General features: G+C 48.2%; 1 protein-coding gene across 1 annotated transcript in view; it reads right to left on the reverse strand.

Moving 5' to 3' along the window:
- The window catches only part of ABHD2 (abhydrolase domain containing 2, acylglycerol lipase), a 104,762-nt gene extending 91,927 nt beyond the window's left edge, over positions 1 to 12,835 (reverse strand). Inside the window, exon 1 of the mRNA XM_043554703.1 lies at positions 12,695 to 12,835. The gene's annotated coding sequence lies outside the window, so the exon portion shown is untranslated. The remainder of the gene's footprint in view (positions 1 to 12,694) is intronic.
- Positions 12,836 to 17,682: the final 4,847 nt, after the last annotated feature.

Below are 17,682 nucleotides of genomic sequence, written 5' to 3' on the forward strand. Positions count from 1 at the left end.
TCTTTTTGAAAGTGAGAGAGAAATAGCATGAGCAGGAAGGGGAAGCAGAGAGAGAGGGGACAGAAGATCTGAAGTGGGCTCTGTGCTGACAGCTGCGAGCCCAGTGTAGGGCTCGAACTCACGAACCGTGAGATCATGACCTGCGCTGAAGTCAGACGCTTAACTGAGCCACCCAGGCGCCCAGAATTATCTAAGTTTTATGAAAGTTTGCTTTTTCTTCTATAAAATGGGGGAGGGGAGGTTACACACAGGTTATTAAGGGAAAGCAGTTCATGAAATTATGTAGATAAAAGAAGCTTTATAATTATAAAATACCCACAGATATACTCAAGATAAGGTTTATAAGATGCCTTGAGCTTTTTAGAGGAAAGCTGCCTTATTAAATATTTCAAGATTATAAAAATGTTAGTTTTAAAGCAACAGCTAGGGACTTTTAATACGTGAAGAGCATGGAATTGGTCCCTCAGGCTTTCCTGAGCTTGGCTTTATCAGATCCTTCTACAGAAGACACTGAAATAGCTAAAAAAATAAAAATTCAAAAGCTCTAAGATGGAAAGGGCAACCCTCTGGATTGATATTTTCGGGGTCTTGGCTAAACAGATTCTTTTTCAAAGCAAAGAGCCCGAAGCAGGTTCACGCCCTCAAGTCTTCCCGTCTCCTCAGACATCGACACAAACATCTCACTGTTGTTCTAGGCCTCACCCGGTCTGGCCTCCTACTCGGGAAGCGAGCTTTCTCAGCCTTCGTTAAAGCACAAGGGCAAGTCCCAACTGCTGCCCTCGTCACCCAGCGGCCTCCTCCTTGGGTTTCTGTCTACACCTCGCCCGTATCAGCCACGCGTCTGCTCCGAGCCCACCCCGGTCTCCCTCCACCCAACGCCGTAAGATACCGCGCACCACGGGGCCTCAGCCGCCAGCTCACTTTATAGGGGTTCCTCCTCTCCTGAGCTTCCCCCATGGGCACATGTCTCCTGAGAGATGAGGAACCAGCCATCAAGGAAGATTTTTTTCATCAGAAATGAGGGAACTGCTTCTCCATAACTGGGAAAGAGAGTGAGCCCGTTTCTCAAAAATTGATTTACTGGTATAAGCTGGGAGCACCCTCATGGATACAGCAGTGGTTTGTCCCACCCTCCCCACCCCCCCAACACACACACACACACCTCGTCCTCCACCAACCCCTGGAAAAAAAAGTGTGTCAATACCACAGGGGGTGGGGAGGGTGTGATGCAAATCCACACCCCCCTTCTGACATTCCACGCTGTTCTCCATGGGTACCAAAGGCATTAGCTTCATTCTAAGCTCGGGGAGGACTATGAAAGTATACGTAATACGTGGCATCCATGAAGTAACTGGAAAACAGTGCGAATCCATGCGTATTTAAGTATGAAATCCTAAAGTCCAACTATAGATACTGGAGGAATTCAAACAAAGGAAGCAGAAGGAAGAAGGAGGTGGACCCCTAGCTAGGGGTCCCAGGCTGGGCTCCCAGGCTGAACCAAGGCCCAAGAAGGCCGGACAGTCAGGAGGCCGGCAGACAGGGCAAGAGGGTGGGGTCTGGGAGCCGAGTGAGTGAGTCATTACGGAATGAAGCTTCAGGCCTTTACTTACGAGAAGATGGCGCCACACACGTGTGGCCTTGGCCGTGCGTGCCGTGCAGGTACATGAAGGTCTGAGTGCACGAGGCAGTGGGTGTGAGCATTTATCTGGCTCCGTGCAACCTGATCCATGGGATGGATGTTGGACAAGCATTGTCATTCACCATTCGAACATCATGGCATGCCCTCGATGGCATCCAAACAGTTTTCTGGTTTTTTTTTTTTTAATATACTTCACACACGATGTTACCACCAAATAGTCTTGTACGACCTGCTGAGCTACACAGGAATCTTCATTTGGGGGCCCATCCCCTTAAGGCCCTAACAACCACACCACCTCCCACGCTTCCATTTTGCAAACACCCTTTCATAACGAGAAAATCTGTAAGCCTCGTCGTGACATGAAAGTAACGATTCATCTTCCTTTCGTCTCTGTTGGGGATTCCACGCCCTTCTAATACCACCCTTGTGTGAATTCTACACAAGTTTAAATTTAACGGTGACGAGCACGCAGCGGGGGCACTCTCTACACGTTTACTGTCCGAGTCTGTGGGAAGGCCTGACACCTCACCATCCGGGTCCCTTGAGCAGAATTTTTTTTTTTTTTTAATGATTTTTTTTTTTTTTAATTTTTTTTTCAACATTTATTTATTTTTGGGACAGAGAGAGACAGAGCATGAACGGGGGAGGGGCAGAGAGAGAGGGAGACACAGAATCGGAAACAGGCTCCAGGCTCTGAGCCGTCAGCCCAGAGCCCGACGCGGGGCTCGAACTCCCGGACCGCGAGATCGTGACCTGGCTGAAGTCGGACGCTTAACCGACTGCGCCACCCAGGCGCCCCGAGCAGAATTTTCTTACAAGGAGATTATGACACTAGGCTGAGAGGCACGGGTCTTTGTGAGTAACGGCCGCACTAGCGCGGAGCAAGGGAAAAAAACTCAGTGTGCCCTGGGCTGGCAGCCGTTTTTGGATATTTTAAAGAACATCTCAGAGTTCAGGGAAATCATCATCCATCTAAATGAAAGTTTTCCACTTTCCATCACTCAGAGAAGCTATTGTCTGATGCCATATTTCTTTTACCTTTCCCCCCGTTTGTCTGAAACGTATCTTAGTAAGTTCAAGGAGCTCTAAATCAATCGACTTCAGAAACTGCTTACACATAAAGAGAAGTCAAAGCCCAAACAGGCTGTTCTGGGTAGCAGAAGGAAGCAAAGGCACCCAAAGAGAAGGCAGACAGAAAGCTGCCTACTGATTGTTGGTATTCAGATAAATCCTGAAATACCTCTAGAAGACTCACAATTTTGGGGCGCCTGGGCGGCTCAGCCGGTTAAGCATCCAGCTCTTGGTTTCGGCTCAGGTCATGATCTCACAGTTTGTGGGTTCAGCCCCACGGCGGGCTCAGTGTGGAGCCTGCTTGGGATCCTCCCTCTCTCTGTCACTCCCCCGCTCGTGCTTGTGTTCTCTCTCTCTAAAAAGTAAATAAACTCAAAAAAAAAAAAAAAAAAAAAGAAGAAGATCTACAGAAGACTTACAATTTCTGCTAATGTACTCCAAAACAGCCAGTGCAACAAAATCGTCTATGGTATTTTCCAACTGGCATGAACTTATGACATAATCCAGCAAATATAAATTTGTTGTTTTTTTTTTAATTTTTTTTTTTAACGTTTATTTATTTTCGAGACAGAGAGAGACAGAGCATGAACAGGGGAGGGGCAGAGAGAGAGGGAGAGACAGAATCCGAAGCAGGCTCCAGGCTCTGAGCCATCAGCCCAGAGCCTGACGCGGGGTTCGAACTCACAGACCGCGAGATCATGACCTGAGTTGAAGTCGGACGCTTAACCGACTGAGCCACCCAGGCGCCCCCAGCAAATATAAATTTGAAAACGATTAATCCTAAATTAACCTGGATCGAAATGTTGGTGGAATTACAACACAGGGATCTTTTTTGGCATCTAAGGGAAACGGAAAAATCCCTCCTCAAACATCTATGGCATCTGATACATGTCGGTGTAAATAGGTCAGAACAATTGTGGTTACGAAGACTTCTACTTCATCGAGATGCTTTCTGTGGGTGTGCACTGATGGGGTGGTGAGGCCACGCACAGCAGGGTGGGGAAATTCACAGGCTTTGGAGACAGATAGACCTGGCCTGAATGGCAACTGTACCATTTACTGACAATGTGACTTCGGGCAAGCTTCTTAACCTCTCTGCTCCTCGGTTTCCTGACCCATTAAGTGGGGCATAATAAGAGTGTCCTGTGATTACATTCAATAATTAAAAACTCCAACACAATGTGAACTTGGCAGTGGTGTCCTCACCAGAGGAGAGGCTTGGCTTCTGCAACAAGGCTAGAGAATCCCAGTCCAGAGCCAAACGTCCAGATCTACAAGCCTGGTTAGTCCAGCTCCCAGACTTGCCTGGGAGCGATCACGACCGGTCCAATCTAACCGTCTTCTACAGGTGACGAGTGGATCATACGTGGACACACCTGTGTTCCCATCCCAGCCCATTAGTTTCTCTGTCAGCCACCCAGAGAAAATATTGTTTGTAAACCACAGGTTAGGGTGTGACGACCCTCACCTTGGGCCCCTGGGGTGTTCTCTGGCTGATGTTAACAAGTCACTGTATCTTGAAAACAAAGGAGGAGAACCAGATGATACTAAATATTCCTATGCGTGTAACTCTAATCAAATGCTTGTGATTGAAATACATCAGTTATTCCTCAAGCAAGTCACGAAATGCACTAAAGCTGACAGCGGAGACCAATTACATAATGTACTGTTTACAAGAGTGCGTCCTCAGACACTCCCTCATTTGAGTTGGTATTCAAAATAGTTCTGTGAGTTATTATTAATGCAAGTGAGGAAACTGAGGCCCAGGGACCCTCCCGGTGCCAGGCTGTGGGTAAGGCTCTAGGAATACAAAGACGTGAGGCACCTACCCATCTCAGAGGCTCTTTGTAGAGTTGGACAGACCCCAACTACTTTAGCCCCGTCGATAGGTGCTCTCTGAGCCTCTTCCATCCAGAGAGAGCCTTAAAAAAAAAAACCTGCATTCCTCTTAGAAGCTCTTTGGTGGCAAAGTGAAGATTTCTCTGGCAATTTCACTGCAACACCCAGCTTTCTATGTAAAGTCAATAAATAGACTGATAAGTGATATTAATGATAGACTAAGGGAAAGGGGTTGTGTTTTCCAAATTGGGGAGAATATCCTCGGTTGTAAGCTACTTGGCATTTCCCATCATCTTGCTATTTAGGAGGGCACATTTTTCAATGTCACGGACAAGAAAGAGTAAGCACTTTATTTACGTGATCAGAATAGAGAAGGGCATTGCAGCCAAGGCATTTGGAAGCTAGAAGCTAAAAGTCCATGGTGGGAGCACAGTTCAGGCCACACAGGGAGCTAGCTGGGAGGGCCTGGAGGCTCACCAGGCATTTATGGAAAGTGACCTCGGGGCCAAGCAAGGGCTGATGGTGGGGCTGATGGTGGGGCAGAAGGTCCGGCCCCCATGGAAGGCCCAGACGGCAGCGGCCCAGCAGAGAGAGAGCTCAATAAATGTTTGCTGAACAATTGAACGGCTCCAGTGCAATCACATACTCCTAGGCATGTTGGGTTTCCCTCAACTTTTAGAGGGAATAATGTCATAACTGCATACCTGAGAAAGTTAATAGGATACCAAACAATGCACGTGGACATTTGCTAAGAAGCATCATTCCACGTTAACTGAACAAAGCGAGAGAGAGGACCCCATGCACAATACGCTGCCAGTTATACAAAAAAGAATGGTCGGGGCGCCTGGGTGGCTCAGTCGGTTGAGCGTCCGACTTCAGCTCAGGTCATGATCTCACTGTTCGTGAGTTCGAGCCCCACGTCGGGCTCTGTGCTGACAAGCTCGGAGCCCGGAGCCTGTTGCAGATTATGTGTCTCCCGCTCTCTGCCCTTCCCTCGCTCATGCTCTCTCTCTTTCTCGAAAACGAATAAACATTAGGAAAAAAAATTAAAAATAAATAAATAAACTTAAAAAAAAAACAAACAAAAAAGAACCACAACGTGGCACTTTAGACACAAACAAATCAAGACCTCACAGAGTCAAAGAACAACTTCTAGGACTGGCTCATATCACTCTAAGATACTACAACTGCATTATCAACGCCGTGTAGTCCACACCACCTTAAAACACCAGGCACAAACCCACACCAAACGATGCTAGGGGGAGGTCAGCCAGGCTACATGAACGGCCTGGTTTCCCAGCACTGTTTAAGGAACCCGGAAAAGTGGAACCTCCTTGACCAAGTCTTCTTCTTCGGGCTCTCTCCAGGCCATGATTCCATTCCCACTAGCTCAAGCTTTTTAGCATTCCAAACCCGTTCTGTTTATCCCGGGACACCGACCTTCCCATATTTTTGGTATTAAAATATCTTTTCTTTTAAAAAAAAAAATTTTTTTTAACGTTTATTTATTTTTGAGACAGAGAGAGACAGAGCATGAACAGGGGAGGGTCAGAGAGAGGGAGACACAGAATCTGAAACAGGCTCCAGGCTCTGAGCTGTCAGCACAGAGCCCGACGCGGGGCTCGAACTCACGGTCCGTGAGATGGTGACCTGAGCTGAAGTCGGACGCTCAACCGACTGAGCCACCCAGGCGCCCCTAAAATATCTTTTCTTAAAAGATGGCAACAATAGGGGTGCCTGGCTGGCTCAGTCTGCAGAGAGTGTGACTCTTGATCTCGGGGTTATGAGTTCAAGCCCCATATTGGGTGCAGAGCTTACTTAAAAATAAATAAATAAACAAACAAGTAAATAAATGAAAAGATGGCAACATAGGAGATGACAGGGCTTTTTTGGTTTCTTACCTGAAAAGATTAACATGTGGCAATCCTATGTTGGACTTCCTGATTTTTCGTGCTCTGACACGAGTAAGTGAATAGCACATAAATACATACCAGGGGTGAGTGTGCACAAATGGGGCGATTTTCAACGTTTCTCTCTCTGTTACCCTCAGGAGGCTGGAAAAAGCACAACTGATAAAGCCACTCCCTTGTATCACGTAACATGTATCTACGGTATGACTGACAGATAATGTGGACTCCCAGCACTGAGCAAAGACCAGAAAGTAATGACTCCAGATTAGACTGGCTAACTAAGATCTTGGAGATTCAATTCGATTTCACGGTGACTCCAAATTAGACTCAGAGGGGGGTGCCTGGGTGGCTCAGTGAGTTAAGCATCTGACTTTGGCTCAGGTCATGGTCTCGCGGTTCTTGAGTTTGAGCCCCACGTCAGGTTCTGTGCTGACAGCTCAGAGCGTGGACCCTGCTTCAGATTCTGTCTGTCTGTCTGTCTCTCTCTCTGCCCCTCCCTGCTTGTACTCTGTCTCCATCTCTCTCTCTCTCTCTCTCTCAAAAATAAATAAACAAACAAACAAAGTTTTAAATTAGACTCAGAGGTAAATAAAAGCAAGATGAAGATTCAGATACATTTGAAGAGGGAAACAGAACAGGCAAGACCTGGGAGCCACAGAAGACCAGAAGACCGTGTTTAATTCAGTGCAGTTATATAGAACATAAGCGCAGCCCTAGAAAATTCAAATATGAAGAACCCCAAAATTCCCTTCTTAGAGTCACTGCCGGAGAAAGCTTGGCCAGGCCGTGTCGGGTTCGGACCTTGGAAATGGTAAAGTGATTTAGAGAATTTGGGAAACACTGTTAAGGAGAACAACAAAAATTATATTCCCGAATGTTGCTTTAGGAAAGATGCTTGATGGAGGCACAGGTGGGAGAGCTGGTTTTTCCTGGGGTGAGAGACAAGGGGTGGGGCACTTAGCAAAGCTACCCAAACAGGAAGTCCGGTAGTGAGGTGCACAGGTCCTTCCTGATGCTCAGGGGCAAGGACAAACAGAGCCCGTGCTACGGTGCAGGAGACAGGGCTAGGCGTGACAGAGGTGCTGACATGTGTATCATGAAGGTCCAGGAGTCTTCCCTGGAGACCAGAGAAAACACAGCAAGCTTCCCCTGGCAATTCCAGCACATTGTGCCCTGAGGGCAAGGTGAAGGGCCAAGGGTCACTGTTCCTCATCCTCCAATGCTCCCACTCTCCCTTCATAGGATGACCTTTAGGAGAAGCCCTCCACCTCACCTGGCCTCTTCTCAGGCTGAGAGCTACAAGATGCAGAGAAGAACCAGAGCTGCCCCTAAATATCCACAAAATGTGTTAGGATCTCCATGCAAAGCTGCTGCCTAAATAAGATGGTCCTTAGCATCCTTCGCAACAGAAAGCAGACAGCTGAAATAGACCACCTCCGTAAAAAAAAATGCCCCTGAGGGTCGCACGCCTGGGTAGCTCGGTTGGTTAAACTAAGTGATGACTCCTGATTTTGGCTCGGGTCAGGGTCTCACGGTCAGTCGTGAGTTCGAGCCCTGCGTTGGGCTCTGTGCTGAGCATGGAGCCTGCTTCGGGTTCTCTCTCTCCGTCTCTCTCTCAAAACAAATAAACAAGCATTAAAAAAAAAAAAGCAAGGTTCCAAATAGCATGTATAGTATGCTACCGTTTGTGTGCAAGGGAAGGGGATACCCATGATGAATTCGCTGCTAGACGTATATAATATCCTGGCTGTGCATGGAACACCTCTGGAGGATGAAGAAATCAGTAACGCTGGTGGAAAACATTAGGTGGCAGGGGTCAGGGGTGGACCGAGAGGAGTCTACGGTCTCTTCTTTGGTGCCCTTCAAAACGTTTTCTTTCATCCTGCGTTAACCGATTTTTCGAATTTGAATTAAAAACCGTTAAAAATGTTCTCAACGTGAAACAACAACAAAACCGTCCGTGTGCAGCAAACCGAACACACGTGTTCCTCCGGACAGCTGTTTTCCCGGCACACACCACACGCTCCGCTTGTTGAACTGAATGAACCCCTTCTTAAAGACGACAAGAGACAATCCGAAACAAGGCAAACCCACGGGTATCAACGTTCCGGTTCTCTAGTAAGCTCTTTACCTGTCTGCTACTCCACTGTGACAAAAGATGAGAAGATGGGGCCCTTGTGTAACAAGCCTTGCAAGCAGCAGGATCCCAGGCACCAGCCTCACAGATAACGACGGGTCTGATCATCTGTCCGCGCACCAGCCATTTCATAAAAAGAAATCACTTAATCCAAAAAACATGATGCCCCGGAACCAAGACAACACAAATAAATATGCAGATATGAAAAATGATCCTGGAGGGAGATGACGTCAGCGTGCACAATGACATCGACACAAAAATAGCAGCACAGGGGTTAAAAATGTCCACGGGGGGCCAGAAAGGTCGGGACATGAAAAGCTCCTACAAAATTCTCATGCCAGACCACATCAAGAGGCAGCCTGAACTTCCAGCGCTCTGTTCCTGGGGATAGTTTGGCCCAAAATGGGACCAGAAGGCTGAAACACCGCATGCGCCGGTCATCTACACGCTCAAATTGGTCAAGGAGTACTCAAAACCCACGCTGCAATAAAAACCAGAATAATGTTAGCAGTAGATCACAGCAGAAATTCTGCCACATGAAATTCTATTATTTTGGAAGTCTCCCTGCTAGGGTTTTTAATAAAGAACCAGGTTTTAGGCAAAAGGGAAGCCAGACTCCACTTCTGTCTTCCACAGGACCAAAGAAATTACCTCATGTTCTGGGCAGAGGGGAACCACCATATTCATTGTGGGCTCTTTCAGAGATTACCAGGAGAAAGATGTAAGTGGAAGAATTTAGGAGTAACTGAGAATGAGAAGCCTTAGGCAGGAAAAGAAAGCTGGGGGGAAAGGGGCCCATACTAACACACAAAGGAACAAAGACAATTATTCTAAGATGGCTGAGCTCTAGAACGTCCAAAACAAAAAACCCACACTCAGAATCAACTCTTAAGAAGGTGTCGATCAATGAATATGATAATCTTTGGTTCATTCTAGAAAACGCATAAAAACAGAGAAGGTAAAACCAAAAGTGACCAGATTCCTGCCAGAAATAAAGGTGACTGGTTACCTTCCAATTAGAAAGGAATTGGCTGTGGCGCCTGGGTGGCTCAGTCAGTGAAGTGTCAGCCCCTTGGCTCCAGCTCAGATCATGATCTCACCGGTTTGTGAGATTGAGCCCCGCGTCGGGCTCTGCGTGGACAGAAAGGAGCCTGCTTTCCATCCTCTCTCTCTGCGCCTCCCCTGCTTGCTCTCTGTCTCTCTCTCTCTCTCTCAAAATAAATAAATAAACTTAAAAAATAAAAAAAGGGATGGGACGCCTGGGTGGCTCAGTCTGTTAAACGTCCGACTTCGACTCAGGTCATGACCTCACGGTGCGTGGGTTCGAGCCCTGCGTCAGGCTCTGTGCTGACAGCTCAGCACCTGGATCCTGCTTCGGATTCTGTGTCTCCCTCTCTCTCTGATCCTCCCCCTGCTTGCTCTCTCTCTGTTTCACCCTCAAAACTAGATAAAGAATAAAATTTTTTTTTTCTTAAATAAAAATAAAAAAAAGGGAACTGGCTGGCAAAGTGAGATAAGATATATTTATCAGAACCATGAAAGCAATAATGGAAAGGAAAAGGAAGGGAAGGAAAGAGAACTGTCCCAACTAAAACGAGAGGAAAAGTCATTCCACTGCACTTTCTCGTTTATTTCAAGCCCGAGAAAAGAACTGGGAAAACATGGGAAAACCAGTGAAGAAGCTACATTCCCAGCAGAAATCAGTCACAGGCTTGTGCTTCTGCCGAGGAAGACAGGCGCTGCGGGTGCTCCCCCTGCTCCAATGACTAAGTAACTTGCTTAAATGCATTTGACACACGATCCTTGAACTTCCAAAAAGCACTTAATACAGTGGCTCATGAAATCTTCATCTAAAAATGTTCATCCATTTATAATCAAGCTGCATCACCCTGACAAATGGGCAGGAGGGCCGCACAGAGAGGGAACAGATATTTGGAAGGATGCCGTCAAGATTGGTATTATCAGGGACTTTGTTGATCACTCGGAAGGATTTCTTCCTCCCTTTTTTAAAGAGAATAAAAGAGATCTGTGGTCTAAATGCAGTGTAATTACAAAGGGAGGACTAACAGAGGAAATGAATTACATGATTCAATAAAAGAAAAAAAATTTTTTTAATGCAATGTGACTTAGAAACCCCCACAGATGTCTCTGTTACAATGAAATCTGGAATACGTTTGATGACTTGGGGGCAGGGGGAACAGGGAAAAAAATTAGCTCCTGACAGAAAATATTGGATGGTAGATATGGGGGGAGGGGGTGGAAAAGGCAACTGAACATCAAATTTAGCAAATCAAGAGTGGTTACTATGTGCCAGGCACTGTTCTAAATGCTTCAGATACAGTAACTCATGTAAACCTCAAAACAACCTTCTAATCTAAGTACCATTATTATTCCTGTTTTATAGGTGAGCAAACACAGGCACAGAGACGTTAATTAACTGGTCAAAGGTGACATATTGTAAGACGTAGGGCTAGGATTCCAATCCAAAATCTGTGCTCCTAACCCTTCTGGCTTCCCCTAGAATTTAAACACTGAGAGGGTCAGAGAAATATGAGTCAGGCATTGGCTAAATCCAGGGTTAGCAGATCACCCCTTAGTCACGGCTCCGTGATGACCAGTCAGCCCTGTGACCTCTGTGGGCCTTAGTTTCCTCACCTGTGCATTGAAAAGCTAGATTAGGCGAGCTCTAACCAAGGGTTCGGCAGCTCTAAGCTGCCCCAAATCTATGCCGACGGTCTACGGTATATGGCCTGGTCTGCTTTCCGACCAGGATATTCAAAGATTATTTCATCCTAAAACAGGCAGCAAGTTGTATTAAGGTTCTTTCTCTGCCTCCTGACCTTCAGAAGATTATTATGTCCCCTCCATTCAGGCAAATGACAGAGAGTAATGAAAGGGGTACTGTCCGGTTTCTCTTCTGGACTCGACTTACTGCGGTTGTAATGAAATGGCCCTCGAAAAGCTCTCACTGCAGACCACGTGAACTGTGCTAAACCTACCAATCCCGGGCCCCTCTCAGGAGCCAGTTCTTGGAATCTAACCTCCCATCTGGCTATGGGAATGCAGGTGAAATTGACACACTGGAGGTGGAGCAACCAAAAGAGAGGAATTGGGGAGATGAAGACATGGAGGGCAAGGGAATCCCAGTTACAGAGTTTCGCGGTGGCTAAATAAACCTTATCTTCTTGGCATACTCCATTCTCTTTGCTAACACCCACTCTTCAGAGTTGAGACCACAAAATGCATTATGGTGAATTCAACACCCACTTCCAAACTAACAGACCCCCAGAAATATCCTTCTCAAGCTGGGCCTTAAAGGTCACCCAGAGTGCATCTGTGAGTGAAGGAGGACCTTCCAGGTGGGTCATGCAGTCCCCCTTTGAGAGTCCTTTCTAAGCATCCCTGACAGGTGGCTGTCATCTGGCCTCTGCCTGGACACTTCCAAGGTCGAGGCACTGGCTGCCTTGCCGGACAGGCAGCCGCCTGCGCTGCTGGACAGCTCTCTGTAGGGAAAGCCCACGAAGCGCCTAGAACAGTGCCTGGCGTGGGGCCAAGCTCAGTAAGTGCGCCTCCAACTGGGTCAAAAGCTGCCTCCTTACAACTTGAACCCACCGATCCATGGTGCACCGCTGGAGCCCTGCAACGCAGAGGCCCCTCGGATATCCGGGGCTGTAAACAAGCCCCTCGGCCCTCTCCTTCCAGGGGCGGATCCCAGACCTCCATCACCAGGCCTGGGTCGGCAGACCCCCTCCCCAAACCCCAGAGGTCCCAAGAGTGAGCACCAATGGAGAGACAGCCGGCAGGGAGGCCGCAGTCAGGGATGCCCCAACCTCGGTACCCGGGGCAGGAGGGGACAAAGAAGAGCTTTCAGAAAGGCGTATCCCACGCGCCGCGGTCCAGGCTGCCTCCCTCCCAGCCACTGGGCGAGCCGGCCCTCGGGATCCCCGCGGCGCCAGGTGACAGGCCCCGGAGGATCCGAGGCGCAGGCAGCGGCGCGATGGGCCGAGCCACGACGGGGACCTCGGGGCTCAGGGATCTGGCCCGACGGATCGTGGGAGCGATCCCGGCTTAGCGGAGCTCGCCGGGCCGTGGCTTTACCTGCGCGTGGTTGACTACCGCGTCCTGGTTTGCCCCTAGCCGGGTTCCCGAAGCTCCGCGGCTGCCGGCGGCGCTCATGGAAATGCAGCCGGAACCCCTGGCCAGCGCAGCTCCCGCCGCTACCGGCCCCGCCCAAGCAACTGCCGCCACGCCCCTGACGACCGCTTCTGCCACGCCCCTGACTCGGAACCCGCCCGCTCATTGGGCGGCCAAGCCGCTGCTCTAGGAGCCCCGCGCGCTCATTGCACCCGGCGGGAAATCCATTGGTCAGCGGAGCTGCTTCTCAGGGTGGAGGCGGGACCCTCGGCGAGGAACTCCTCCACAGTTGGTTACCTTTGACGTCTTTAGCCTGTGGGCTGAGACGCTATTGGATGAGACCAGTGCGGAGGGAGTGGGGAAAGAGGGAGGTGGGCTAAAAGATGCGTCGTGTTTGCTGTTGATGGGGGCGGGGTGCAGAAAGGGAGACAATTGTGACCGCGAGCTTGTTTGGGGGGCCGGGTAAGGTCAGGTGTCTTGTGAATTGAGCGGAGGGAGGCCAACTGGTGGTTAGCTCAGCTGCAGAATCTGGTGGCTCCAGGCCTACCGACTAACTCACCTATAGCCCAGAACACAGCCCAAGACACCGGTCATAACCGGGAGAGGAAGGAGGTTGGTGAATCACCGAGCCGCAAAGAGAAGAAAGGATGTGGAGGCATCAGCCTCTGGCCCCTTGCAGCTGGTTAGGGTGATGGGGACGTGCTGGGCAGTGTGGACCTGTTACTGTCCCACTGCCCTTTCAGCACTTAAGATGACAGCCCAGTGGGAGGCAGCCTGCAAGAATGCAGCCTTTAGAGTCAGACCTGCTGTTGATTAGTACTGGTTGCATGGCCTTGAGCAAGTCACTTAACCTTTCCGTATGCACCCTGATTTCTTCCTTTCGCAACTGGGAGTAACAGTGATAATTGACGAGGAGATTAAATAAATGTGGTAAACACTAAGTGCCTGGCACTCAGGAGGCATTTAATCAAAACTGGTTCTCCACCTACTCACCTCCATGGGTCCATGGAACTAGGCCCAGTTCTAAAATTCTATGAGCCTGAAACTGCTTTTGCAATGGCATGTGCTTCGCCAAGAATAGAACATTTGACTGACTTGAAATGCAACTCCTTTAAGGGGTGGACAGGGTCACCCTACCAGGGCACGGCAGGGCTGGAAGAGAGAGAGGAGAGGAGATGGAAGCAGCATTTGTAGCAACGTTAAGTCTTTTCCAGCACATTTCAGGGTTATGACAAGGGAGAATGGAGCTTCCCCCATCCTGTTCACCCAAGTGTCAAACGGCTCAAGTTTCATGGAGCATGACCAAATAACCCTTTGAAGGCTGATCAGCCCTGGACCAGAAACCACCACATAAGATCTTTCAGGGAATTCTGAAGCCCAGTCCCCATCCTGAAGGCATGGAAGTCCGAGAGCGTGAACAGAAAGTGCCTCTCGCCTGAATTTAGCCCCAGACCCCTTGGGACCCAAGGTGTTCCAGGGTGAAAGAGGAGAAAGAAAGAATCCTTTGCCATTGCTGGATTTTTCATTCAGTTGTCACGTTACCTAAAAAATGTTGCACCTCAGTAGTTATTTATTCCTCTCTATTCTCTTACATCTTGGAAACAAAAAAGCCAGGCTTCAGAAGCAACGAATTTTAGTGAGGGACCTCCATAGTTCTGACTCCTGTTAAAATAGCTTGGGCCGCCAGAAAAGAGCTTTCGATCTGTTGCCAGTTGTGTGTGCCTGTGTGTGTGTGTGTGTGTGTGCGCGCGCGCACACATGTGCACACGCATGCACCCACAGTTGGTTCTGCCCCACAGTTTTCATGTCTTTAAACAGGACTGCTTGGTGGCCATACATATGTCTGTACATGTGCTGGGGAAACTGGCCTGGCCCACTACAGGTTAGCTCCTGCCGTGTTTGCTGAAGGAGACTGAGCTGTTTCGTTAGACCCTGTAAGACATTAAAGTGGCTCCTGAGGTCTGGGAAGATTTCTCCAGCTTGATTCAGAGCCACAGAAAGCAGCTGTTAGAAGTAGAGGACTCTACTGGATGGATTTTTCACCCCTTGTCAGGAATACAAGTTTAGCCAAGAGTTCCAGAAGGGGACAGTCATCCGGTTCAGGAATTCTAAAACAATTGCATCACAAAGGCTTAAAAAGACTTGCGGAATGAGCCCGGAGGAGGAAGAAGGAAAGGATTGAAGGCATCTCTGGCTGGCTTCAAGAATCATCCACTGCCTTCTGCAACACATAGAACTTGTGTTCTTACTTGTTGCTGGTTTCTGTGTCCTCCTCTCTACTTTGGCGCTTGCCGTGTTCTGTTGAATCACATTATTTCCTTCTATAAAGCATTTCTGTGGGAGGCCATTTAGGAGACAGAATGGACTCATTTTTGCCTCCTGGGTTAGTAGTCTGTGGGGACTGAGGATTTGGTGAGGGTTGGCCTGGGATAACCAGTTTGTAGAACATGGCTACGAAATGCATTTCTGGGGGCGCCTGGGTGGCTCAGTCGGTTGAGCATCCGACTCTTGATTTTGGCTCAGGTCATGATCTCACGGTTCTCAGGATTGAGCCCTACATCAGGCTCTGCGCTGACAACACAGAGCTTGCTCGGGATCCCCTCTCTCTCCTCCTCTCTCTGTCCCTCCGCATGCTTTCTCTCTCTCAAAATAAATAAACTTAAAAAATACGTATGACATACATTTCTGAAAGCATGAGAGTGCCTTGTTATGAAGACAACCAGGGAGAATGTGTACACTCACTCTTGTTCTGGAAAAGCTCCAAGACTCTACTAAAGTCAACCGGGCTCTAAAGTCACCTGGGGGCGCCTCTGCAGGATTTCCTAACCCTTTGAAAATCTGGGAGGCCCTCCAGGAGATGGCAAGCAGCAGTGGTCAAAGCAGACAGTGTTCTCTGTTTATTCTTGCAAAATCAGCGGTTCACCTAGTTGGTCAGTTTCATTGTTTATCTTCAGGGAATGGTTGAGAGCAACTGGCCTTGGAGCCTCTGCTACTTGGCCTTGAATCCTGGCTCTGCCCTTCCTTGCCTGGTGTCCTTGGGCAAGTACCACACCTCTGTATTCCACTTTCTTCTGTAAAATTCAGGTGACGTTAATGGTGCTTCCCCAATGGAGCAAATAATAGATGTTAAGTGCATCAAACACTGGCATATACTTAGCTCTTAATAAATGTTTGCCATGGTTATGACAGGAGACCACTTAAGAACCTTTCTCGGGGCACCTGGGTGGCTCAGTCGGTTAAGCGTCTCTTGATTTCCGTTCAGGTTAGGATATCATGGTCTTTTTATTTTTTTTAATGTTTATTCATTTTGAGAGAGAGACAGAGACAGAGACAGTGCAAGCAGGGGAGGGGCATAGAGAGAGGGAAAGAGAGAGAATCCCAAGCAGGCTCCACGTTGTCCCAATGTGAGGCTTGAACTCAAACCATGAGATCATGACCTGAGCCAAAATCAAGAGTCAGGCACTTAACCGATTGAGCCGCCCAGGTGCCCCAGGATCTCATGGTCTTGAGATCCAGCCCCACATCGGGCTCTGCGAAGGACATGGAGCCTGCTTAAGATTCTCGCTCCCTCTCCCTTTGCCCCTCCCCCACTTTGGCTCACATGCTCTTGCTCTCTTTCTCTCTCTTAAAAAAAATAGGAACCTTTCTCTAAGGTGATCATTTACAAAAAATTTTTTTATGTTTTTATTTTATTTTTGAGAGAAAGCCAGAGTGCAAGCAGGGGGAGGGGCAGAGAGAGAGGGAGACAGAATCTGAAGCAGGCTCCAGGCTCTGAGCTGTCAGAGCAGAGCCTGACATGGGGCTTGAACCCATGGACTGTGAGATCATGACCTGAGCCAAAGTCAGACATTCATTCAACTGACTGAGCCACCCAGGCACCCCTATACTTTACCTTAATATAGCTTTAGATTCACAGCAAAATTGGGCAGAAAGTACAGAAAGCTCCCATTTATGCATCCCCGCCCCAGAACAGGCAGGAATTTTTTTTTTTTTTACTAGCAATATCTACCAGCTGGTGAAATTTTTCTGTTGGAATATCCTTACCAAAAGAGGGTTCCAAGGACAGAGTCAAGGTTTTTGAGGATAGACCTCATCACCATAATAAATGAGAAGGAAACAGGAAAGGATGTGGCTGAGAAAACCGTACTAAAAACTGCAGTCTGGATGTTGATGAAATTTCTCAGAAGGCCTAAGAGTGTCGACTCTAATGAGTCAAAAATTGCTACTTTCTTTTCACACCCAGTGCTGCCTATGTAAAGTCTAGACAGGGGGAGCTCAGAGTTCTCCATGGCCAGACTTCCTGGCTAGATTCTTATTGATAATGGCGATGATGTTTGCTCTGAAGTCCCCGTATGCAATAGTTGTAGGAGAACAAACTATGAGGAAATTCAAGAGTTTGGCTTGTTTTGTTATTGAAAAGCTTCCTACTGGCCGTTTGAAGCAGTGATGAGTCATAACCTTATGTTTGGGGCTGCTTCCTTAAACCTACATGTGAAGTTGTCTATAAAAAATGCAGGGGCGCCTGGGTGGCTCAGTCGGTTAAACGGCCGACTTCGGCTCAGGTCATGATCTCGCGGTCTGTGAAGGCTGTGAGTTCGAGCCCCAGGTCGGGCTCTGTGCTGACAGCTCAGAGCCTGGAGCCTGCTTCAGATTCTGTGTCTCCCTCTCTCTTACCCTCCCCCATTCATGCTCTGTCTCAAAAATAAATAAACGTTAAAAAAAAATTTTTTTTTTTTAAATGCATAGGGTGGTTTTATGCCCAGGATAGTCTTGGTTTATGCCTATTGCCCTGGAAATTTTTTTAACAATGCCCCCCTTTAGTCTCAAATGGACTCAGTTTGGGTGATAAATTATATGGTGATATTTACACTTACATACACAGGACCAAGCACTGAAAATGCTCAGGAAACACTGCCCCCCACCCCCCATCCCCCCACACACAGGCGAAAAGG

This window comes from Prionailurus bengalensis, chromosome B3 (assembly GCF_016509475.1).
Source record: "Prionailurus bengalensis isolate Pbe53 chromosome B3, Fcat_Pben_1.1_paternal_pri, whole genome shotgun sequence".
NCBI lineage: Eukaryota > Metazoa > Chordata > Mammalia > Carnivora > Felidae > Prionailurus > Prionailurus bengalensis.